Below are 25,891 nucleotides of genomic sequence, written 5' to 3' on the forward strand. Positions count from 1 at the left end.
ATCTGTTTAAGCCATCTGCAAATTTCTGTCTTGTGACCATTTGTCCACCAGAAGCTGGACTAAAGCTATAGGTGTATTTTATATTAAATACCTGTAAAAGAAGCAGCAAAGAGAAACAGAGTAAAAGGAAAAGACAAGGAAGAAAGGGTAGAGGAACACAGAAGCATACAAACAATAACAACATAAGGAATATCCAACAGTAGGATATTCCCAAGAGGACAAAACCAGCAGGGAAAGTCTCAGAGAAGAAAATGACAAGGTCAAGAAGAGACAGATCCAAGCTGGAACATTTGGACCCATGTGCAAACGAAGCTAGTTGAAAGGATGTGGCTCTGCCTAGGAGCAGACCTCAGCACTTGAGTCTCCACTTTATTTTAAATGTCTGGAAACAAAATAGGCTTGAGTTCAGATTAGGATGACATTAAAGCCTTCTGCTATGTTATTATACTTCCATAATTTGCTGCAATATCACAAGCCTATCAAACAAGTCCTCAGTTTCAAAAGGTGAATTCTTGGTACGCCCAATACATGAATTAGGATTCAAGGAATGAAATCTTCTTAATATGAGATACAAGGTGGCTGTGACCATTTTCTGAATTAGTATTTTTAAATTCAAGACTTAAATGTTTCTGAATGGGAATAGCGCTTCAAAATCCTTTCTTCTTCCTATATCCACATATCTGGCATCAGAACTCAATTCATGACAATAGCAAGCTGGATCCTGAAAACATTTACTATTTAGAATAAGTTTGGTGTTTACAGCTGGATCAACGAAATGCAGCAGTTGATCCTCTGATCAGCTTGAAGACCCACACCTAGGGGGACACAAATGCACTTAACCTTAAAGAATAAATTGCAGTGTATGTGGCTACATGCATGGTTCTACTTTAGTATACAGTCACATACATCATACTTAAAATTCTTGCTTATTTGCACATGCCCAAAAAGACATGGACCAAATGCAATTTAACCACTTGAACTCCACATGTGACTGAAATTTAATAAAATCATTGTAGGTTAGGCTTTTTCATACATGCCAGAATCATCATAACAGCTTCAGCTGCCAAAATGGAGAAATTTTGCTGCCTTCCCCCTATTGTGTTCTCCACTTACCCTACATCTCTCTCACACACAGAAACCCCTCATTGAGCCTATGTTATTCAATAAAGAGGAAGAAAATTGACCATGATTGTTTGGTTTGGGGTTGGTTGTTTTTTTCTGGGACAGTTTGCTGACATTTTAATGAGTTAAATCAAAGCATGGAGTATTCCAGCAAGCATCAAAGCTGGCACAAGGTACTTAGTGAGAACAAGTAGGCAGGAAGACAGGAATAAGAAGATGGGGAATGATATGACTCCCTGTTTCCGGAGCAGTGAGCTGTTAAGTCTGTTCACCCCGTGTTAAGAACCATGCAGATAGTAGGCAGATATTTAGGAGTTTTTCTTTTACTTCACAAAAGCATCCAACCAGTTAAGTCACACTCAAGATGCTTAAGTACCCACAACAGAAAACAGGACATACACAAGACAAGAATCACCTCACCTTCACCTTTAAGTTCTGTGTAAAGTACATTTGTACAGAGAGATGGTTCTGCTCAGACTTCCTGGCTATTCTCAAATAAGTTGAATGAAACTGATTTTATACATATTTGTTATCGAACAATTCAAGTCAATGTTGTAGTTAGAGAAAGAAATAGAGCTTTCTTTTTTCAGGGGAAGCTTAAGGAGGCATTCTGACCATTTGCTTTAAGCAACATACTCTCCCCCTAGTCAATGCAAAGAAACACAGTCCTCCATAGGGCAGCTCAGAATAGGAATCTGGGTCAGGTGCTCTGAACTGCTGGTAGAGGAACCTTGCTTTCTGAAGAAGCCTAGGAAAGAACTATTTTAAAAAAAGGAATCTGAAATTGAATATGTCCCTACAACCCACTTTCCAACATGAAAGTCATTTAAACTCCAAAATTCAGTCATTCCTATTCATTCCTAAAATGAAAAAATAGAATACCACATATATGTATGCAGCACAATTATCTAAAAAAAACACAAAGAATTTTAATGACATTTTTTCAGAGCTCCTAGGTAACATCAGTGCTCCTATCATCATACTTCCTCAGGGTGCATTAACAACTTTGTATTTCTTACAAGCATAAATGAAGAGCAGTCTAGGAGTGCTATTATACCTCTAGTATAAAGCAATCACCTTTTAGCTGTGCACTTGCGTGCTTTAAGTCTCATAGATTAAGGTTTTTTGTCTTTTTGAATGGTTTTATGATGACTAAAAGACAAGCATTTCTCTCCTGCTCTCCTAAAAAGGAAAAACAAAGCCTATAATTTATAACTAAAAAAATGCAAGATAAATTCACATTACCAAAAAATGACATTAAAATACCTGTGTGAATATTTACCCTCCTACTTCCTAGATAACAGAAAACATGAAATGAAACCTCATGAAGATAATATAGATTTTATCCAGAAGAACTCAACTGTGACAATTCAAAAAAAGCATTTTCCTTTTCTTTCTGCTTACATTGAGGCTGTAATTTTTTTCCTCAGTAAAAAGCCAAATGCAACAGTTTTGAGGGCAGGTCAAGTTCAGGGAAGTACTTCCAAATGTCACATTTACCCAATTATCCTCAGAAGGCCAACTGAAATTGGACCATCACCACAGCTACCTACAGGCAATTTTTTAGAACATTTACTTCTAGTCCTACTATAAACTAGATGTAAACTGGTGAGTGAACAAAACAAGTTTTTAAATAATCCTGCTTTATAATCAACTTACAAAAAACCCCAACACAATAATATTACAGACTGACTATCTAATATCTGTATGTTTAGGAAATGTCATCCCGAAAAGGAAATTACAAAATCTGAAAAGGAAATTACTAAATTACATCATCTCTTTGCATTTCAGTGGGGCTTTTTTCCCAGATATATAAAGACTAAACCAGTACATCTAGATTTTGATCTACACTTCCCTAAGGGACAGCTGTAAATACATGGATTTGACCCAGGCACAACACTAATTTAATTTGTTCTTTTTTCGCAAATAGTGATACTTATGCTTCTTTCACAAACAGTGACACTTACTGCTTCTTCTTTAGAGTGCATTCATCTACATTTAAACAGAGAATATAAGGCCTTCAGTCAACCTGAATTAGCTCTAGTGCTTTAAAATATCCACCACTGAGGAGGAAGATATAAAATCATTAACAGAGAATAAACAATGGTTCTGAAGTTGCTCCAGAGTTGTTCTGAACCTATACTTTCTCCTAAAAGTGTGAACAGGAAAAAAACATATTTAACTAGACCAGGAATGACTTCTCTTCTACTCTGGGCCTACCTGAAAACAGAAAGTTTGGATAAACATAAGGAACTATTACCTCTTCCACCTCTTCCTTCTCCAAATGATTTATATCACTGGCATCATCCTCTGCATAACCAGCTAATAAAAGCTTCCCTACAGTTCTAAATCTGCATGTAGAATATATCCTTTCCTAAGCTGAAAGTAAAAAAAAAAATGTTTAAAAAAATTTGCCTCCAAACACATTCCTGAAACTTCTGCAGAGTAAAAATATTTGGAAATATGGCAAACCTGTTCCTCTAAAAGTTCTGTTCTTGTCTTCAAGCAAATCAAAGTAACTGGAGTAGTGTGACCAATAAAGAAAAATAGCACCCACTTGTCCTTAACGATACAGTAAAGTTTACTGTATTGACAGCATGAGAAGGAAGCTAGTTAATATTTGAACACTAGAATCATTCTTTCATTTACCTTTCTGTCACAAAAAAGACACAGGCACCTTTTTAATCACAAGACAGACAGGTAGTGAATCATATTTAATATCACACTGGGAAAAAAGGGATCTGTGGTGGTCTAGGACACTAAGCCTACTGAAACATCCACACATTCAGGTGTGTTGTAGATCATCCAGGCATGAACGATCATACATACTCAGGTATGCTGCAGAACATAAAATATGTAAATTATAAAATATTTAATTATAGGTAATATTATATAAATAAAAATATTTAGTTATGCATAAAATAATTAGTTTACAAAAATAAAAGGGATTACAGACCAACTGACTTAAATTGCATATACTTAAAAATGTTTCCAAACACAGACAGGGTCAGATCAACACTAACAAGAAATATGGGTGTGACCCCATAGACACTTTCCAAGTGCGGAAGAGTGAGGCCATGCATTAGAATTCAGCAAATAAGACATCATACTTGCATCAAAAAGCAGCAACTCTACAGCCTCTTCTGAATAGAAGAATTGTAATGCTCCCCAAATTAACTTTTTTTGATAAGAGACATAACAGATTGCTGAGTTACAGCAATGCCCCAGTTGCAAAGGGGTCAGATATGCAGCAGAATTTATTCAGGAAATACGTCTGGAATACTGGCTCTAGTGCCTCTAACAATACAACCTATCTTCAGACTCACGTTTGCAAAGCAGCTCTGCTGCAGGTAGGCTTTTCTTTAATTCTGCTGCTAGCAGCCTCTATTTATTTTTATACAGTTAAGTCCTCAGGGAAAGAATCAATTTTTAGTTTATTACTAAAAATAGATATTCTCAGTGTCTTTATTATTTTACCAGATTTTAAATGGCAACATCAAATCCTGCCCTTCACCCTGCTACCAAGAGCAATAAACAAGCACAAGTAATAGGAGTTTGGCTCACCCATTATCTGGCAAGCTCAATGCAGAACTTCTCTTTCCACCAAACACTATCTCTCTAACCAGCATGCAATGTGGCAGAGAGGCATGTTGACATCTCTCTCTGAAGCTGCATGACTCAACATGTATGCCATGACTCCAGACATTAACTACACCAAATTCTCCCTGTGTGGTTCAACAAAACTGTGACATGCCCAGGGCAGGTGACTTCAATCTTCCATCCTCCTGTGCAAACACACACAGTCTGTAGTTTCATTATTGATGTTTGCTTTCATTTTAAAGGTTTACCAGGATTTATTTTGCATACTATCTTGTTTCACCAATACTGTGCTCAGCTTTTGATAGCAGCATTTGCTGTACCAATAAAAATAAATCCTACTGAATGATTATCATAACACAATAATGGTCTACATAATATATGCCGGAGTACAGTCAAGTAGATTGATTAAGATGGACAGCCTGAAAGACACAAAACCAACATTATTAATCATAACTTTAACAAGGCAAAATAGCCAAGCCTACAGCCCAAGCAGAAAAATATTAATAGTTGAGAATTAAATGTTAGTTAGTAGCACTAGCTGCCAGAAGTAAGCTGTTCATTTGCAGTGGTCAAACTATGCTTTAAAATTACACAACTGACCAATGAAATTAGGATTCAGGTAGTCCCAGACCCTCACATCAGGTCACAATAGGACATATTTTTCTTTCTGCAAACAAAGCCTTCTTCCAGTCACAGCATGGGACTGATTCATGCTATTGTTTGCACAGTCTGATACTGTAGCTAAAGCATTTTAAGCAGACTAAAAAAAAAAAACCACACACACTAACGCCATTGCAGTTTGCATTTTTGGATAACCATTTACACTGATAAAAAGAAAAAAAACTTAACTTCTGACCATCTGACAACAATCTGAAAAAGAACACTAGCCCTTTGTCCCAGGGGTGGGGTGGTCCAGGTACTACAGCTCTTATACTGTGCCTTGCATGCCCTCCTCATTCACTGACAAGACAGCAGGACAGAGCAGTCCTTTCCCTTCCCTACTGCCAACAGTGGGGGAGATGGAGGTAAAGCATAACAAGAGCAGACAGTAGAGATCTGCCACACTCACTCACATGCTCTCCCCTAACAGCCATACCTTGCTGTCACTGAGAGTGGTAGACCAGCAGCCTGACCAGCAGGCCTCAGCATCCTGTTCTAATCCTCCAAGATTCACAATGAACACAACACAACTGTAGTCCCTGGAAATATCCATAAATGAGACTAAATGAGGGCTAAAATCAACCCCAAAATCTCTCTGCATTATCCTAGTATCATTTCATCAGATACTATCATTTGACAGAATTTCCTGAATGTTGGAGCTCTGGATACTTGACATCCTTGAAACATCACCTTTAAAGCAAAAGCCATATTCAGCAGATTCGTATGCCTCAGGTGATTGCATAGTAACTGCTGAGACTCTTCATTTCTCTTAGGTGGGCAGCAAAAGCATAAAGTACTACCAGCTGAAGTCATGTGATGGCCTAAACTGATTGACTTGATGGTCTCCAGCTTGTTCTCATTGATTGATGAGACAAATTCAGCTGCAAATCAAAAGGGATTTGGGAAAAAAACCTAACCACCCCTCCCCCTTGCCCAAGCTAGTGCACAGAAGTGTGAATTGTCTCCCTCTATGGTGCCTCTGTTCTGTGCACAAACAGAATCTTAATGTCCTGAAGCTTACATGAACACCAAAAATCAAACTGAATTGTTTCAAAAGAGCTCAAAAACAAACCAAGAAATCAGAAAGCAATGCTTGTGTTCCTTCATAGCAGAGTTTTCTTCAATACTCACAGGAATGTAAAACTGACTATGAATAGGACTGTGGTGAGCAAGAAAATTGCATCAATACATACGCTTCCTTGTTCCACCATCGTATTAACTTTGCAAAGTAAAGTTATCATAAGGGGAAGTAGAACACATTGTTCAAAATCAACACTGGCAGCTGGTGTTTTGAAACCCAATGTAAGGGTGTGCATACAGTAAACAAAAATAAAATTATTATTTATTGTAATATTTTAATATAGTAAAATTATTGATACAATAAGAAATAAACAAACAAAAATATTTTTTTAGATTGTTTTGAAAAACACAGATGAAACTAAGTCTACCACAGTCTCAAATGTTCAAAATGTGGGAATCGGTTTCCTACCCTCAACGAAAGGAGGGAGCAGGGGGGTATTTGTAAGACCTTGAGAGGTTTTGGGGTTCCTTTTATGTGTAGCCCAGATTTTCAATCTTTTAGGAACTCAGAGATTACATCTGCAAATCTTCTACACAAACATGTAAAATAGATTTTATATAAGAAATAGGAAAATGTGCCCAAGATTTTAATGTAATTACTTTCTCGAGGGAGTAGGGCTTTAAAAACATCAAGCACCACAAGAACTGGCAATGATCTAGGCAGGCATCTCAGCAAAACTGTCAGGAAACTATTTTCTTGCCTGGTTTATAAGTGAATCATAAATAAAAGTTCCTTCAAATGAGCAAAACTGCAGAGTGGTTGGGACATAAAGAATATCTCAGTTTTAATCTCAAATTCTTAAGACTCATATCTGATAACAAAAACCACTCTGCAGTAAGTTGCTATACAAATATGTAGAGATTTGCACACTTGCATCTGACATCAGAATCTTCCCCCAAACTGTTGACTAACTTACACATCTCATCCTTCAGGAAAAACAAAATAAATCCATAATTTTATTTAAACTCTACTAAGCACAGAACATTATGCAACTGCAAGTTCTAAAACACAATACATTTAAATAGATGATAGCTCCTCCTAGATGTAGTGCCTAACCACAGTGTCTCACCTGCAGATAGTTTCCTGACCCAGTTACAGCTCTACACAGGCACAGCAGCTTGCTCACATGCAACATGCACAGAAGCAAACCCTTAAAAAGTAGGAAAGATGGACTCAGCTGCAAGTCACAATAAATGGCATGCTGACTAACACAAAGAAAAAACCCTTCCTTAGTCAAATAAAACTGCAAAGATAATTAATATCATTATCAAAAGAATCTCTAAAGTTGCAAGGCTTCAGAAAAGGAACGCTAATTTCCATTTTGCTTGGACATCAGTTCAAATGTATATGGCAGCCAGACCTTCATACGATGAAATTCAGTATCTAAGTAATTGCTAATCCATAAAGAGCTCATGTCCTTCAAGGAGAAAAGTATGGAAAACTGGAGGAAAAACATTATAAAGAATGCAAGCCTTTGACCTCAACCTTAAGGAAAAGCTGAATAAATGACAACACAATGTTCAAAACTTTTCAAAAAGTGAATCTACACAGTAGACCACAGACCCATGTAGAAGGTAGTGGGTGGAAACTCCCATCGCCACCAGACTCTTCTTTTCACACCCCCACTACTATCAGAAAAGAGGAAATGAGAGAAGGCATTTGGTGGTTAGGCTTGGGAAAGAGAGACCAATGATGTCTTATTACAAAGCAGGGCTGTGAAAAAGAACTTGGCAATAACTGCCACAGTCGTTTTCTGTTCTGAAATGACACTTCTGCATAAGTAATCATCTTTGCATAAATGAAGTATCTGCCATCAGAATTAAAACCAGGTTTGTTTGCTCAAAGTAACAGGCACTGTAGATATAGCAGTTCAGCTCACAAAAGGTGATTACACACTTTTGGAAAATTGTTTTGTACCAGTCTAGCTCTGAAATCTTCGGGGAATAAGTTCTTAACTTCCACCACAAATTTTTCACTTACATTTGCTGCAGAAAGTTTTCTCTCTCATTTTTTTGTCTTAAAGCTATGGACGTGAAAGGGCTCGAAGTCACATCATGTCACATCACCCCGACTTCATGTCATATGGCAAAAATTAAGTGGTCCCAGGCAAAGCAGGTTTTCTGCATGGGAAAATTAAGAGAAAAATCCAGCTGCAGGAGGCCTTGGTATTTATCTCCTCCCCAAAGTCTTCCTGTACCAAAGCAGTGCTTTACCATGGGTTTGGGAGGTATTGGGCTGTCTATGCAGCTACCCAAGAGATGAAATGTAAAAAGAAAGCAGTCTCGAGCTGGTTTAAAGCAAAGTATCTAAAGGCACATTTCAGAAAAATGGATCACAGACAGTAATGCCCACACCCCCTGTGCCTCTCCACATCCCTGTTTTTGTGATTGACCTTTTGTTTTCCAATAGTTACCCTGTAATCTCAATTAAATCCAGCATGCCTTACCATTTAGCTAGAAGCTGACACAGAGCACTACTAAAGGCTGTTCAGTAAGACCAGATTTTCATCCCCTTCTCAACTCCACTGCCTGTAAAATGTGTTAATAAAGCCTTCTTAGCTGCATTAGAATCTATTCTGATGAAAGACAATCTCCAACTGTAAGAGCATTATCATACATTTTGCACTGCTGAGTTTTAAAAGCAAAATTACAGAAAATAATCAGTCAGCAAGAAAATCTCAGTACCAGAAAACACTTCAAATTCCTAAAGCCAGATTTCTGTATTAGTTGATAAGATCCTCCACTTTATTTCCTGTGGATCAAATTTTTACATCTTTACTCAGTCGTAATTCAACTTGAACCCATTGACTCAACAAAGACATAAGATGCAAACCTCTTTAGGCCTTGCAGAATTTTCACAATCCAAACAAGAAAAGACTATTTGTTTCAGAAAGACTTGGACTAAAGTGATACTCTAAATTGAAATGCAACTGTAGTTAACAAATGGCTTGCTGCAACACTATATGGTAAGGTCACAAGCCAAAATGGACTCTCTCTGACCACTTACACTCCATTAAATACCCAAAGAACATGAAATTAAATGAAATGCATTTTAAAGCACTTTCTGTTTTGCCCAACTTCACTGGAAGTATTGAAATGAGGAAAACTGCTTGGCCACAGCTAGCTTCTGCTTTTTCCCCTCTCATTCAAACTAGTTTTAGTTTTGCTTTTCTAATACAACATTCAAGAACTGTTCATGCATACAAAGTTCCTCAGATTTCAGTGTAACAGCATTCTACATAATTTTAAATGAGAGTCCTCGTGCAATTTATTATAGCGTTACAGTTAATCAGATGATATTCTGTCCCAAAGCATGAAAATATTATTTACATTTTCCAATTAAAAAAAATCACACTTAAACATACATAAGAACATGTATCTGTACAAAATACTACATAGTTTAATTTGCAGCAGAAGTAAAAAGGAAATGAACCAAGACAACTCCACTGCTTTCATCCAAACTGTGATTATCATTATATCCACTAGAACTCTCAGCTGATGGCAGTTTTGAAGTAAGTTACTTCAAATTAAACTCTCCATATGTAAATAAACTATTGACAAGGCTGATTTATATACACATTATAGCCTGTCAGATTTGATGTCAGACAGAACAACCGAGGAACTTCCATGTTACCTTATGAATATCAAGTTAAATGCTCTGGAAAGAAGCTGAACAGTAAACAGGTGGAATTTGACTTCTTAGAGATGACTCTGCAGCCACCCAACAGCTGGGTCACAGCCCCCAGCAATACTCCGACACCCTCAGCTGCACACCACAGCCTAGCACCTGCCTGGAGAAACACCCACAGTTAACACAGCATCACAGAGGTACAAAAAACCACTGGCAGTTTCATCACTGTTTTCAGCTAGGGCAGAATGAGATCATTTAAGATGAAAACACGAGAGTAGTTACACCTGACCTGTACGAGTTAAAAAATTATGACAAAGGTCTGCTTTGGATTCTTACAGGAGCATGGCGGTGTTTTCTCCGGTTCTTACACTTCACACAGTCCTGTGCTGCAACCCACCCCTGAAACATCTCATTTTAACACTGGCGATTGCAGTACCAAAGGCTTCAAGAAAAAAGAAGCCTCATTACTCAGAGCAGAGTACAAACTGGGGGAAAGCCCTGGCCGAGATGCTGAATACCCTATGAAGGCCTCTAACTTTGGGCACATCAGTAAAGGCCATCCCTGTGGTAAAGTCGCTGAGGTGATGGCAGTGCTCACAGAGCTACCTCCTACTCAGCTTTGGCCCTATTATTAAAACAACATCCGTGGCTTTTAAGCTACGGAAGAACATTTTAAATAAAAGCCTCTAAGAGAAAGTATGGCAAACGGGTGAGGAAACCCGAGTGCCGCTCCCCACCAGACAGAGGCACACTCTGAGCACCGCCTCACCCGCCGAGCTCCGACTCCTCAAACCCAGATGCTCTTCGCATCTCTGCAACCAGTGAACCGAAAAAAAAAAAAAAAAAAAGCCAAAAACCACCCCCGCCCCCCCAAAAACCAACCCTGAAAAAAAAAAAAAGTTTCTTCGTCTCAAACACGGCCCGGCCCCCGCAGTCCCAACACTACTGCGGCCACGGCCTCCCCACCTCGGCGCCGCGCCAGGGAGCGGCGGGGGCCCTTCAGCCCAAACCGCCCGCCAAGGTACGGCAGACGCCGCGCTGGCGCCCGGCTAGCCCGGGGCTCTCCGGGCCGCCGCGGAGGCGCGGGCTGAGGCGTTTCCACACGCCGCCTCCGACGAGAGAAGAGGAGGGGGAGAAAAAAAAAAGGGAGGTGAAGGGGCCGCGCCGGGCGGCTGAGGGACCCGGGCGGCTGAGGGACCGATCGCCGCCGCCGCCTCTCCTCAGGGTGCGCGGGCGGCGCTGCCGCCGCCGCCGCCGCCTCCCACAGCACCTCCGGGGCGGGGCCGGCGGCGCGCGGGCGGCGGCGGCGGCGGCGGCAGCAGGTGAGCGCGCGGCCCGCAGCTGCGCCCCGTGGGCGGAGCGCGGGGCGGGGAGCGCCGGGCCGGGCCGGGCCGGGCCGGGCTGTGGCGGGGACCCACTCGCTCCCTCCCTCCCTCTCTCCCTTCCTCCCTCCCTCCCTCATTCTCTCGCTCTCTCTCAGGACAGCGCCCGAAACTCGGCGGTGGCCGCGGCCCCCGACGACTCCCTGGAAGCGGGTGAGTGCCGGTACCTGGCCCCGGCGCGGGGGGCTCCCTCCGCTCCGCAGTTCCTGCCCCGCCTGGTGTGGGGTGAATGAGGAAGCGACACGGGCTCCGGCTCCCTTCGGCCCGGCCGGCTTCCGTGGGGCTCCCGGCGGGGAGAGGGGGCGCCCGGCCCGGCCGCCTCCGGGCTCAGCCCGCCGCTCCGGCGTGTGTCCCGGCGGGTCGGGCGTGAGGGGCGGGCCGGGCCGGGCGGCGCCTCCCGGCGGGGCTGCGGGACGGGAGTCGGCGGGGCTGCCTCCGGCACCGGGGCGCCGGCTGCTGCGGGGCTTCCTCCTCAGGCGCGCCTCCATGTTGGGCTCCGCGCCCCGGGGGTGAGGGGCTGCGGCGGGAGTCCCCGGCGGCCGGCTGAGCCCCCGCCGCGGAGTTTGTCCACCGAAACCTCCCTGTCGCCGAGCTCGGGGTTGCGCGGGATGGGGCCGGCTCGTTCGGTCCGCGGGGAAGCGCGACCTTGAGCGGGGAAGGTCTGTCAGCCTCCGGCCGGAGGGACTGGCAGGCACCGCGGCAGGGAGAGGATCGCGCCCCGTGTGAGGAGGTAACGAGATCCGTGTGGTTCTTGACAGAAACAGGGAGTGTTCCCGTAGCAGAAATGCCAAGTTTGATAACATCAACTTTTTTTTCCTTTTCTTTTTTCCCCCACCTAGCCGGTTGATACTCTGTTTCTGTCTCCTGTACGACAGTGAGTTTGAAGCAGATAAAATGCACGCTCTTTTAAATGGTCAGGTTTCCAGCTGAATGGCGACAGACAATAAGAAATGAAGGAGCAGGAATGCCTGTTGCTTTTGTGTACATGCCAGGCGTGCATCTCTTGAAAACCAATTTTCAGTTCATTGCTAGAGAATTCCCCGTGTGCATTAGGGTAGGAAATATTAAAATAATTGGATTATGGCATTCAGTGGTTACATCTAACGTCTGTTTACTCGTGGGCTCTGACTGTTGCACCACTTCACTTCTAGATTATTCAAGTAGCGCAGAGCAGAGTGTTAATCTGGACCTAGGAGCTCTTGCAGGAGATTTATGTGCAAGGATGATATTGCTGTGTATCCCGTCTCTTGACAGTTGGATGTTTCTGAGGACAGAATTGAATCTGCAGAGAAGACAGGTGTGGGATAATTGGTTCTCATGCTAAGTCTTTTCCTAGTTTTAGAGACTTGTTTAAAGCCTGAATTACAACATTTAACATCTCTACAAATAGTCTGTGTCAAAACCTGGGATGCACTTTTGTGTTTAGTTTCTTTTAAATCTTATTTGGGCCTTGGCCTCATACAGTCATTAGTCTATTAACAATATAGTAAGCCGGCAAATAACCTCTTCGGCTTTCCATCTATCAAATAATGCCATGCAGCATTGTACTTATCAAATAGGAAGCTATAACCTATAGCTTTCTGAACAAGAGGCTATGAAGTGTTTCTTAAGTCATTAAGCAGTAATTCATAAACATATGTTTTTAAAAGTATATCTGCAGCATTTCCTGTCTATTTTAGTTCCTGAAAATGGCTGTATTAAAGAATTAGATATTTGTCTTTGGACTGGTAGATTTCAGTCACCCCAAGACACTACCATAGGAACCTGCAAATCCTGAGGAAAGAAGCAAACATAAGGCTGCAAAACATAGATTTAGATTTTTTGTTTGTTACTCACCCTTATCTTGGGTTTTGTAATAAAATACAGGTCTATGCTTTAGTTTTAGAAAAGATTAAATGCTGGCATTTTCAATTTCCTTGATCCACATATTTTTACTCAAAGTTATCTTTTTGTAAAATTGAATATAGAAAACTTCTAAGGAAATATGATTATCAGAATGAAGTACATAACTTTTGAAACTTTGACAGTGTAATAATTGAAACACATAAGGTATTTCACTAGACATTATTTGTATGGTTGTATGTAATGCTAAACAGAAAAAAAATCATAAAATCATTTAGATTGGAAAAGACCTTTAAGATCATCAAGTCCAGCCATCAACCATGCCCACTAAACCATGTTCTGAAGTGCCTTGTCTACATGCTTTTTGAATACCTCCAGGGATGGTGACTCCACCACTTCCCTGGGCAGCCTGTTCCAATGCCTGACAACCCTTTCAGTAAAGAAATTGTTCCTAATATCCAGTCTAAACCTCCTGCCGCAGCTTGAGGCCATTTCCTCTCATCCTATCTCCAGCCACCTGACAGAAGAGACCAGCACCCACCTCACTACAAGCCCCTTTCAGGTAGTTGTAGAGAGCGATAAGGTCTCCCCTCAGCCTCCTCTTCTCCAGACTAAACACCCCCAGCTCCCTCAGCCGCTCCTCATAAGACTTGTGCTCCAGGCCCCTCACCAACTTGGTTGCCCTTCTCTGGACACACTCCAGCACCTCAATGTCTTTCCTGTAGTGAGGGGCCCAAAACTGAACACAGGACTCGAGGTGCAGCCTCACCAGTGCCGAGTACAGGGGAACAATCACCTCCCTGCTCCTGCTGGCCACACTATTTCTGATACAGGCCAGGGTGCCATTGGCCTTCTTGGCCACCTGGGCACACTGCTGGCTCGTATTTAGCCGGCTGTCAACCAGCATGCCCAGGTCTTTTTCTACCAGGCAGCTTTCCAGCCACTCTTCCCCAAGTCTGTAGCACTGCATGGGGCTGTTGAGACCAAAGTGCAGGACCCGGCACTTGGCCTTGTTGAACCTCATACAATTGGCCTCGGCCCATCGATCCAGCCTGGCCAGATCCCTCTGTAGACCCTTTCTACCCTCGAGCAGATCAACACTCCCTCCCAAAGAATTTAGAGGTAGCATAAAAGAAGTAAGAGCAATACTTTCAAATTTTCATCCTACATCTTGTAATTCAGATTTAGGCATGAAGGAGTTGCTGCCACTCAGTGGCTGATAGAAATGTACAGAAAACTATATTCTGTTACACAGGTATGATGTACGTGTGGTTCATCAGTACATTGTAAGGTAATTCTATTCGGTGAATGTGTGTGAGATAATTGATTAGGAAGATTCTTGTATTGTTCTCACTGGACAAGACCTCATTCTCATAAATTTTTCCAGTTTGTATTTCATTAATTATAACCCACCTTTTCATTAGGCATAATTATACAGTAGGGTCATAATTTTCTTATTGAATGGAACAGTGAAATAGCATAATAATTTTGACTTTTTGATCACACAGCATAGTTGAAAAGATACTCTGTAAAGAAAGAATTCTTTTTAAACTAGAAAGTACTTCTAGACTAGAAAACTTAGGAAATTTTGTAGCTAGTTTTGTTGAAGAGAACTCTTTAGAAGAATCTCTCAACGAGAACTTGGCTATTTGATGCTATATATATGGATCAAGAAAATAAGAAGAAAACCTGGAAAGATGTTATCTTTTATTAAAATAACTGATTTCCTGGGAAAAGCATAGAAGCTTTCAGGCCTCTGAGTCTCTTTTGATGTCTAAAAGCCACAGTCATTACAATTAAAGTTTCTGTCAAATTGAGTACTTCAAGGCCTAATAGTTTAAATTAACCATCCATCCTTGTTTCCCTTTGAAGGACTTCACTGTCACCCTGCCTCTGTGCAGAGGCATAGATCCTCTGCCCTGTGGATGTGTTGCCTGAGCTCAGCTCTGGCTGCTGCTCCCGAAAAGAGGAGCCCCTTCATCATCTCTCACTCTGCAGCTGCACTGTGGCTGGAGGCGAGACTGTAGCACATGTGGATGTATCAAAGTTCACTTCAGCCCAGCTAATCTAGAGTGAAGCTGCAGTGGCACAAGCCTCAGTGTGGACTGTACAGTGTAAATACTTTACAGGTGTTAGCCAGCACTGAGGTATGTGCCTGTATTGGGTTCATTGACACAGGTATTTAAGTTCCCTAAAGCTAACGCAGGTGTGTCTCTTCATGATGCAGTCCCAATGTGTTATGTACCTATAGTCCACCATCCCCTTCATTGCATTTATGAAGTATATACTTAACCTACTGTAAAAAGAATGGAGGAAAAAAGGAATAGGCTAGGGATTGAAATGTTTCTTGCAGATGAATCAGAGCTGAATATGAAAGATGACAAGAAGGGATTTACCAGTGGAGTCTGGGGGCTGGCTGACTTCATTAGGAACCAAATTCCTCTGTTAATCATCCACTGATGAGAAAGGTTATGCGATTTTTTTTTACTCTGGAATTATCCTTGCATTAAGTGGAGCTTTTCCACCCTGGTTATCAGTTTCTGTCCAAAGGCTGCCTAAAAAGCACCAAAAGAGTTTGTGTTCCAATAGTTTTTTTTAACTGTTTTCCTTGCTCCATGGCAAGATTTGTAATCTGTCTCTGAATATTCCTTTACCTGCATAATCTGAGTGCAGAATTTGGTTCTGTAGAGCAATCTGTGGAGCCAAGGGACAACGAGCAGGAATAGGGAAATGGGGAAAGCTACCCGTGCCCATTCGGAGCTATTTGGGTAGCACATTAAAAGTAATCATTCTGCACCCTGTGGCTGTGCTTTGCAAAGATGCAGTTTACAGAGGTGAGCCTGGGAGAGCTCTTTACAGCCTTGGTAAAATAACGTTGAAATGGCTTGTTACATTCTCATTTAAAAGGCAGTTATTTCTACCTGTAAGAGAGTTTTTACACTTTCTTCAAGGGGCATTACCTCTCTAAGCCAGAGCTACCACATTTGCTTTTTATGATATTTGAGTAATTTTGCAAAAGTCTGCTCTAGGAAGTAGTGTACTGCCTCTAGCTCTATAGGGTCACCTAGATTATACATACTGCCTTTATGACTGGAAGCTGCACCAGTGTGCTGCTCCTGTTACCAGAGACACCAGGAAAGGTAGAAAAATGAGACATCTAGCACAGGAGTACTGGTGACCTCACAGATCTGTCCTTGGTGCAAGATTTATTTCTGGTCTGATCTAGACCAGACTCTTATTATTACAAGTAACACTGATACAGAGAATGGAAAGCTGATGTGTATATCTGTGTGTTTAAGATTATCTTCTGTTGGCCTTTTTTTTTTAATTCAAATTTATGCAAGTGGAAAATTATGTCTACCTTTCAGTGGCAGAAAGGTGCCCTGACATCCATGAAGTAAGTTATGTTTTGAACCTGTTAAATTAGCTGTTGCTTTTTTCTGATTGATGATAGATTTGATAGTTTCTGACTAGAAGATGGAAGTGATGCAGCATAGATGTACAATAGTTGCAATTCAAAGAGGCGGGCCATAACATCAATTCTTTAAAAATATTTCTCAAGCTAAGAAAGCCCGTAACACCGCAGAACAATTTGTGGTATCCTCTTACTGAAATTAATATGTTTCCTGGTAATTTCTTTGCCATTGAATGTAATACTCTATCTGGAAAAGTTTATTTAAGGATATTTAAGCATAGTTGGTATTCATATGATAATAATGATGATCCATAAAGCCTGAGAGTGACTATCATGGATAACTTCATGAAACTGATGCACATTAAGCTTTTAAGCCTTGTATGATACTTGCCTGACTGCTAAGGGAGGTGGGTATGTGCTTGCCATCTCCTCCCATTTTATCAACCAACCATCAAACTTATCAAAAAAACCCACAAAAAACCAGCACCTCTCTGTATGCACCAGAACAAGATTATTTTGAATTCCAAGATGCTACTCACTTTTGAGAACAAAATAGATATTCAACAAACTATGGTCCCATTTGGTTGAAGTGTAACCAAGTGGTTTCACTTTTACCCATTGGTAGTGAGAGTGGAGTTGGGATAGCTCCTAGGAGACTGGTTAATAGATCAAGGTATCATTACAGTAGGCATCGAATGTGTCTGTGGCAAAGACACCCTACTAAAACAAGCTCTTACCAAACAGCTTAGTAAGGGTGCCCCTCTTTTCTGAAGAGATGCATGTGGGCTGAAGTCCTTTCCACCTCACTGGGCTCAGAGGAGTTGTCTGAGTTATCTGAATTTGTATCTTGTTTCTCATCTCCTGGATGGCTGAAAAGCTCTAAAATGGGATCTACATTTGTGCATGAGTGGCTTTGATTTGCATTATATTTAGTCTTTTGCAGTCTCTTAAATGATTTAAGTATTTATAGACTTGGTTTACGTCTGGTTACCCACTAGAAATACTATCTTGAAACATATGCAGTAAATCTGAACTTCAGCCTCAGCTTTTTTCCACACCCCTGAGCTATGAAGTCATGCATGCTACTGATTTGGAGCCAAAAGCCTAGACCTGCGTTGGTTTAGTCTAGTTGTTTGCTGTGTGACAAGTTTGTAATGATGAGATGACAGAGAGAGAAAACTGCATGTTTTTTTAGCACTCGAGTGTCAAGTTACTTTCTGAGTGTTTGAAAAATTTTTTTTTATCCACACTTATTTATTAGAGATCTAATAAAATCCTTGTTTGTATATTTGATTCTTTATCATATTCTCTGGTTTCTTGAGGAAGTGCAGTTTAAGCTTTGCCATGTTTTTTCTGCCTAAGGAGCTCGTGAAATCTGAGTGTTTAGTCAGTACCACTTTGTTCCTCATCATACCAATGATATCTAATTTACTTCAGTGCATTGAGTGTATCAATATTCAATATGAGGAACAGCTTAAGGGAAGAAGGATTCCTGGTTGTGATACCAGATTTGTCTTTCTGATAGTAAAGCTTTGCTTTTTTAACTTATAGCCAGATTTTTTTAAGATTTAGATGCTTGAACATGTAGATAGATGCTTGAAAAGGTGATCAAAAATGTCTAGCAGCCAAACTCAAGGTTAAGCTTGGCTTCTGCAGTCTGCCTTTCTCCGGGAAATTCCCCATTGAGTACAAAGGCAGTGTAGCCAAGCTATTGCTAACACATTGTTCGATGGCTGAACTATGCTTTTCTAGGAGGAGACTGTATTTAATTCTTGTTTGAACAAAAGAGGAATCTTGTATTTCTTTCTTAAAAGAAACAGTCCCTTCTTTTCAAAAAGCCCTCTGTGTGAAAATTTGGTAGGAAGATACAATCTAGCCAATAGCAAGTAGGGCCCATTATATACTCTTAACTTGTATTCTCAAGGAAAATTAAGATGAAAAGACATAGTGCAATAACTTTGAAAGGCTGTCATGTTTGAAATATGAGACTGACTGCCCTGTACATTTTATCTCAAGATTTTTATGATATGTTTTGTAAAGCCTCCGGGTGACTGCATTTTGCTGGCATGACTATGTAACCAAAATGAGTATTTTGTACCTTACTGATTTTAGCGGTACTGGTTTTTAGTGCCTGTTACTGATTTTAGTTAGTGCCTGTTGAACTGGAGAAAATACTTTATTTGCTAAAGAACACAGTTGTGTGTCAAAATATTTTACTGGAAATCTCTTGTGAAAGTAGGATTTATTCTTGCTTATTTTAAAAAATGTATTTAATGTATATTCCTGTAAGAGAGAGCACAGATGGCTGTCTTGCATCAAGTAGGTGCTGCCAGGATCTTTCATTTTGATAACAAACTCTGTTCCTTTTATAGATTAAATAAAAAAAATCGATCTGAAACCCTCAGTCATATAAATATCTCTGCAGGTGAAGGAGTAATTTGATCATAGATGCTTTCAGTATTGATAGCTGGTTTGGGTTTTTTTAAATAAACTTTTTTTTTTTTAATAGTCTGGTTCTTGCACTCACTGAGCAATGATGATTACATTTCTTCACATCAAGTGTGCTGGTCCGTTAATGCTGTGTTCATGCTGAGCTGTGAATTGCTCAAGAGTTTAGCTGTTTCCTTATGTGCCTGGTGGCTGATGACTGTGACCTTCACTGAACTCAAATATTCTTACTAATGAATGAATTGGGGATGCCAGTTGCCAAATATCCAGAGCAGATTTGTCTGTCAGGAAATCGTGCGAGCTCTTTCATATTACATTTGCTTGTGTTCCTCGATAACTGACAAGAACTGACATGATTTCTGTTTGACAAATTTATCTAAGAAGCAGCATCCCAGTGGCAAGTGCTTCTTGATATGGACCTAAACTCTTCCAGGTAATTTGAGAGCTAAAATGCATCCAGTTTTGCTTTGATCTGAATGCAGTGAGCTGTCAGCACTTGAACATGTCTTCTGCCATTCTCTCAGCTAAAAAGGAGACTCCAGCATCCCCAGTTACCTAGCTCCTTCAAACCTAGCACAATGGTTAGGGAAGGACAGGGAAAACCAGGGGTCAGTAAACAGCGCTTGTGTCCTGCCTAGAAAAAATCCTGTCAGGGAACTAGAGAGCAGGAAGATACAGCTTAAAGCAGCATTACAACTTTGGCAGGTATCTTGGCCCTGACTGCCCTGTGAAAGAAGCATCTCTTGTTGTACAAGTCCATTGAAGTTGTTCCACTCCTCACCTTTACAACAGCAGAAGAGAAGTTTCATGAGGGGATATTGCCAGATATTTTTTCCTGATAGTTTTTTTTCTTACAGGTCTTTTTGGAGAAACATGTGATTTGGACCAAAGGATTTATAGGTCTCTCTTAATCCCCACAAGGCTTGTATTAGGTTCTTAGGCTTTTTTTCCCTTCCTCCAGTTTCCTTAGACCCTTACAGTGAGGGAATCTGCAATCAATTTATACCTCTCAGCTCATCCATAATTGCAGAGCAGCTATTCTGTTGGCAAAACTTGCTTCATCACATGTACACTTGAGAATATCTTAAATATGGAAGTTTCCCTGGAATCTAATTGTCCCAATTCATTTGGTGTCGTTTTAATAAAGGTTGGGTTTTTTCTCCAGGAAGTCAAGGCATGTCTGTATCATTCGGGTTTCCTTGCCCAGTGGTCTCAGCTGTGATTGCTGACTTCCCTGGCTGAGCCATCACAGCCTCAGTGCAGGTTCACCAGAATTCCGTGTCTGCAGGATGGTCTGTTCCAGTTAAGGGTGAGTTTTGTTGCATTTGTGCAACATGCTGTTATGCTGCTATCATTGCATCTGACGTGCATGCTTTTGCATGCAAATACCTCATATTACTATCTTAGTTAAGCACTTTTGGTGTAAGTATATGTTTATTTTATCTAAAGTTAGAACAAGTTTCATCTGAAGTGGATGATAATGCTCTGTTGCAGCCTATAGTGTTTTTTCAGCAAGCCTTTCCACATTGCTTTATTACTTAAAAGATTAAGTTATTGGATCTGCACCACCAACTTCCTGCACCACGGACACCCCATGTGTCCATTGAAGGGAATACAGGTGTTGACAATGAGGGAAAGCTGGAATGCTGAAGCTTCCATTTAAGCAAGGAAGTTGATGGATTACTGTTGGCAAGAGTGAGTGGGAGAGAGAGCAGCAATATGAGTGCAGAGATAGACCTGGAGTGCAGCAGGAGCAGCACGGCGCAGAGCGATGAGAACTGCTAGGCTATGCAATGTTGCTCGTCCTTGTTGCACCATGTTTGTCAGACGGATGCTGCCAGCCCGGTTACTCTCACTTCATCCTTATGAACTCCAGCTCCTCTCCAAAACTTTTGCAATACAATGCAAAGGCCCACCAGCTGGGGCTGGGGCAGGGGCAGGGAGAGGAAGTGGAGCTCTGGTTTGTTGCTGTATTCTGTCTTCTGTTTCAGTTTAATTTGCAAGCTTGCTTATTTCTAGCAGTGCCATTAAGATTTTCAAGGCAATCCCAGGGCTTTAATGTAATCTGTACTAGTATGTCAGATTGGTTTTCTGACCTATTTAGGGTATTGCAATTTGGAATTAATGTTGCTTTTCTTTTCCAGTGGGTGGCAGTTGAAGCAAAGAGAAATGTTTATTTGCTTGGAAGTTTATATAGATATGTATTTAAGGAATGGGAAGAGAACCCAAAACAGGCCAGCCCTTTATTAATTTCTCTCCGTATGTTGAGTTCTGTTCTTTTTTTATTGCATCTCCTAGCTGGAGAAAAGGACAAATCAAAGGACCTCTTGTGACCAAAATCCACTTTTAGTTTCAGTCTCCTCTACTTTTTATGTGTTGTTCTGTTGCTTGTTTCCTTATTGTCTTACTAGTTAATAACTGAGCCAAATCTTTCCATTACTAGAGCTTTGTATTGTGTAAGGCTAATTTCAAAACTCTGAAGGAGGGAACTGCTAACTTCTTGCAGCAATGTGTTCAGCTTCTCAGACCTGTATTTTGATTTTGAATGTAACATGTAGTAGCATTCCTTTCTCTTTTTAAAAGGCAAATCTTGACAAGAAGTCTCCAATACTAATTCTTAGAAATTTAATATATATTATAACCCTAATATATATTTCCTTGAAGGGCCAAATTTTGACTGAAAAGTACTTTCATACACGTTTCTTAATGGAGGTAGTGTATATCTTATTCACTGCTGAGTCTCAAGCATATATTATTAAAATAGCATACTAGATTCCAAGTACTGCTTAACTAAAGTACATTTAGTGAATATATAATTAGAAGTAAAACATAAGTGAAGTATTTATTTATGGGAATACAAATATATTTTTTAATGTATAAATCACAGCATTTCTAAATGTAGCAGAAATTAGGTTAAATCTATTTTTAAAAAATTGTAAGAAGCATGTATATCAGTGCTGAAACCAAAAGTCAGGTTGAGAATTGTTCTTGGATCATGGAGCATAATTTGATGTACTTTAAGAAGAACTCGATTTCACTATTTTGTTTTCTTTCCAAGCTGTTAAAACAGTGACAGGGCTTTTCCAGCACTTCCCAGTGGTTTACATTGTGGGTAAATACTTGATGCTGCATAAAAAGCTGGAGAATTCTTTTATTTTAATGATTTTTCATTTCCTAGGGATGAACTAGTAGTTCATCTTCTATAATATGTGATTATAGCTAAATTAACCAATTAATCCTCATCTTCTCCCTGAAGAAAATGAGTTCTTATATAGGTATTTTATGTAGCTAGGCCAAAATATATTTAGTTAAATTGGATAACATTATTATAAATGCATTTCAGCAGTTTTGCTGTGTCCAAATTTAGTCAGCTTATCATAGCTAAGCCTTGTCTAAGCATATGTGGCGTTCTACTTTAAGTCTGTTCCTAAACTGATGCAGTTAAATACAAAAGCTTATGTAAACACAATCATTCTAAACACTTACAAACTGATTTGCCACTTGTGTGGATACAAGTTCTGCTGCTGCTGCTGTTAGAGCAAAGTTCAACTTGATCGATAGTTGAAACTTATAAAATGTTTTAGGACTCTAAATGGAAAGATATCAGGAAGAAACCTTTCTACCCCTTCCAGCCACATGAAATAAATGATGAGAAATTAATTACAAGAGCAGCAAGGAGTTGAGCTTCATCTGGTTGATAACAAAACTGATTTTACTTATTAGCAATACTCTTTGGCTGTAATGACCTAAAATGGAAATCTTTTTTTAAGCTAAAAATACTCTGAAAGCCATGACATAGTATGTATTCAGTTTTGTCAAAGGGACACAGTCAAACAGAAAATTACTCTTTTTTTTTTTTTTTTGTTACAAGACTTTATAATAATATCTGTGATGACTGTAATGCAAGTCGATCAGTAGAAAAAAAAAAATTATTTTCAGTTCCTTACATTTAACTAGCATTTATGGGATTGTCATTTGCTGGAAAAATTGCTGTACACTTCTATAGACAGTGAGGAAAAGGCTCTAAATTCTTTTAAAATGTTTTGATACACACACACGTAGTGATGGTATGCTTGAATTCTTGAGGTTTTTTTACTTTCTTGAAGACTTCATCCCATTGACAAACAAATCTTATTTTGGGGGCTATGGAAGGATTTTAGCATTATTTCTTGTCCAGATAAAAAAAATTTTTGAGCGAGTCTTGACAGAGGAATGTTTTCTTTGTTTGCTTTAAACAAACCATGAGAGTTATACAGCTCTGTTTTGAATTAACAGCTCTCCAAGCTAGGCTGTACTCTTAACGCTTCTCAGACACTGTGGTGAGGCTGTAGTATGAGCATTCAAATACTTCAAAGGAGAGGTAGCCATATCTTCTTTTTATCTTCTTAAAAGCACAAAAAAGGATGCCAGACTCATGTAATTGAAAACGTTTGCTGTAGGCAAGGTGTCCCAGGCAGACCAAGATGGAAGAATGTATCCTTGTTTTGCTTTAGTTACTAAAAGCACCCTGCTTCCTAATACGTAGGAGTTAAAGGCAACTTAAAAACATGCCTGTTTGTGTGTCTGTGCTTTTGGTATTATTCCTGTGGTCCTTTAGCTCGTATTTGGAGTTCCAGTGGATGAAGTTTCAGTAAGTAAATAAAGAAGAGTATACTTAATGATCTTCGGATCAGGGTCTTATTTTCCAAAGTCTGCTTAATACCCCTACTGAATTGCTTAACCATTAAATCTCCCAAAGTAATTTGTTAGGAAATTTGCAAAGCTACAAAAAAGACACTTTGCAGTACATCGTTTTCTATACTTTGTAAGTCTTTTAAAGCCTGTGTATAAATACCATAGCATAGCTCGATCTACCATCTGTGTTCAGTGCATGAAGCAATGGAGGGAAGCAGGGTGGGGTGGGGGGAAGTGTCTGGAGCTGGATGTGGGACTCCGAAGAGATGACAACAAGAGTGCTTATGTACTGGATAGCAGAATTGTTCTGCTCCTGCTTGACCCCTAATGTGTTGGGTAAATTGCTTGTTTGTTGCTTGTCCAGAAGAACATGGGTAATACATTGTGTTTTCTTCAGTTGTTTGCTTGTTTTTCCTATTGCAATAGCCTGAGTGTGGGTGCCTGGTTGGGGGACCCCACTGTGGGCTGTCATCTTGTGTGCTTTGCTGCCAGCCCCGTCTCACGCAGGGCAAGTTCTGAGCTGTCCGGCTGGGTTACTTCCCTTAGCTCTCATCCAGCATCATAGGGCTGACCATGCTGAGCTCAGCCACCTGTGCTGCAAAGCAACACCCACTTCTAGCCTTGCATAGGCTGAGCCCTTCTCTGCTGGAAATTGGAGAAATTTCCATGTAATTGACAACGTACAATGTTGCATCAAGGCTGAAACAAAAATGAGGTGAATGTTTCTGCCATGTCGGGGAAAAGCAAATAGTCTTGAGACTTCGTGAGTTTTCGTGTGCATTCTTTGGGACTTTAAGATGTATTATAAAGTTTCTGAGAGATTTCTTTTCCTTGAAGTTAGGTTTTACATGAAGAATTCACATATTTTGTGCCCATGCAGGTGTGTTAATAAGATGGGGAGAAAATGAGTGGAGTAATAGAGAGGGTTTTGTCATCTTGGAAAAGAAGCTGAGAAAGCTTTTTTGGTTCATTTCATCTTTCCACAGATTTCAGTTAGACTGTCACTCAATATCACTTGGACCCATTCTGTGATACTGACGGCTTCTTTCTGGAAGCAATTGCAGAAAACCAGAATAGCAACATCACACTGTCCTCATGTTTACCTGAGATTATGGTTGGCTGAGCTTGCAAATCTTCACACCCAACTAAGCAGAATGTCTGGTTTTTAATCTTCTGAATGCTTGATCTGATAAACTTCAAGAAAGGCATATTCTGGTTATCAGTGAGCAGAACCTTTTCCCCTTGGAGAAGGAACATGGTAACCAGGAAGATGGAAGCTATGGGGAGCCCCTGTTGCGTGTTTGGTGCAGCTGCAAGTTGAAGTCACAAGTTGTAGATCAAAGAATGGGAGATGTAAGCCTGTCCTCTCAGCCTCTGAGTCTTTATATGCAATGCAATTACTTTAGCTGTTGCAGCATCTTTTCTTAAATTTGTCTCAATACCCCCATGCTATATAGAATTAGCACTCTTGTGTTCAACTTGAGTTGGATAAGTGGAGGTAGAGGATGTTGGCTAAAGAACCTTTGCACCATATGTCCATTAGTTGCATCTCCCCACAAACTCAAACCATAAAATTGCTTTTTTTCTTTGCAAATGTATAGTGCCATGTGACATCAGATGTGCATGACATTCATAAATAACCTGTGGTGAAACCGTTTGTTCTTGCAGCTGAGTGATAGTAAGAGCTACAAGTAAGTTACAATGTCCTCCCCAAGACAAGGGAGTAGGCTGGTAGCTTCTGTGGATCCTGGAATCCAGAAGGTGGTTGGCTCTGACTATGCATTTGATAAACATATTTCTAAGCTGGTTCCCACATCATTTATGTGTTGAAGTTGTCTAAGTTCTGAATTTGCCTTTTGGAGCACGGCACCACTGCTCTTCTGGGCAGGCTCAGAGTTTTCAGGTGCTAAAAAAAAGTAAGCTTTGACTTTGAAACAGTTTTTAAGATGTTTGGTTGTGTGTTCCAACTGTGCAAATCAAACAATTGCATTCTTTATAGGTCAGTAGAAAGGGCTGAACCAGCAGCAGTGATGTGAC

General features: G+C 40.5%; 1 protein-coding gene across 4 annotated transcripts in view; it reads left to right on the top strand.

The window, feature by feature from the left end:
- Positions 1 to 11,507: 11,507 nt before the first annotated feature.
- Positions 11,508 to 25,891, top strand: part of PRKCD (protein kinase C delta) — a 69,717-nt gene continuing 55,333 nt past the window's right edge. For 2 of the 4 annotated variants that reach the window (XM_075052735.1, XM_075052738.1), the window contains exon 1: positions 11,508 to 11,628. The gene's annotated coding sequence lies outside the window, so the exon portion shown is untranslated. The remainder of the gene's footprint in view (positions 11,629 to 25,891) is intronic. The other 2 variants (XM_075052737.1, XM_075052736.1) reach the window with 1 other exon arrangement.

The sequence above is a fragment of the Buteo buteo genome, chromosome 21 (genome assembly GCF_964188355.1).
Source record: "Buteo buteo chromosome 21, bButBut1.hap1.1, whole genome shotgun sequence".
Classification (NCBI taxonomy): Eukaryota; Metazoa; Chordata; class Aves; order Accipitriformes; family Accipitridae; genus Buteo; species Buteo buteo.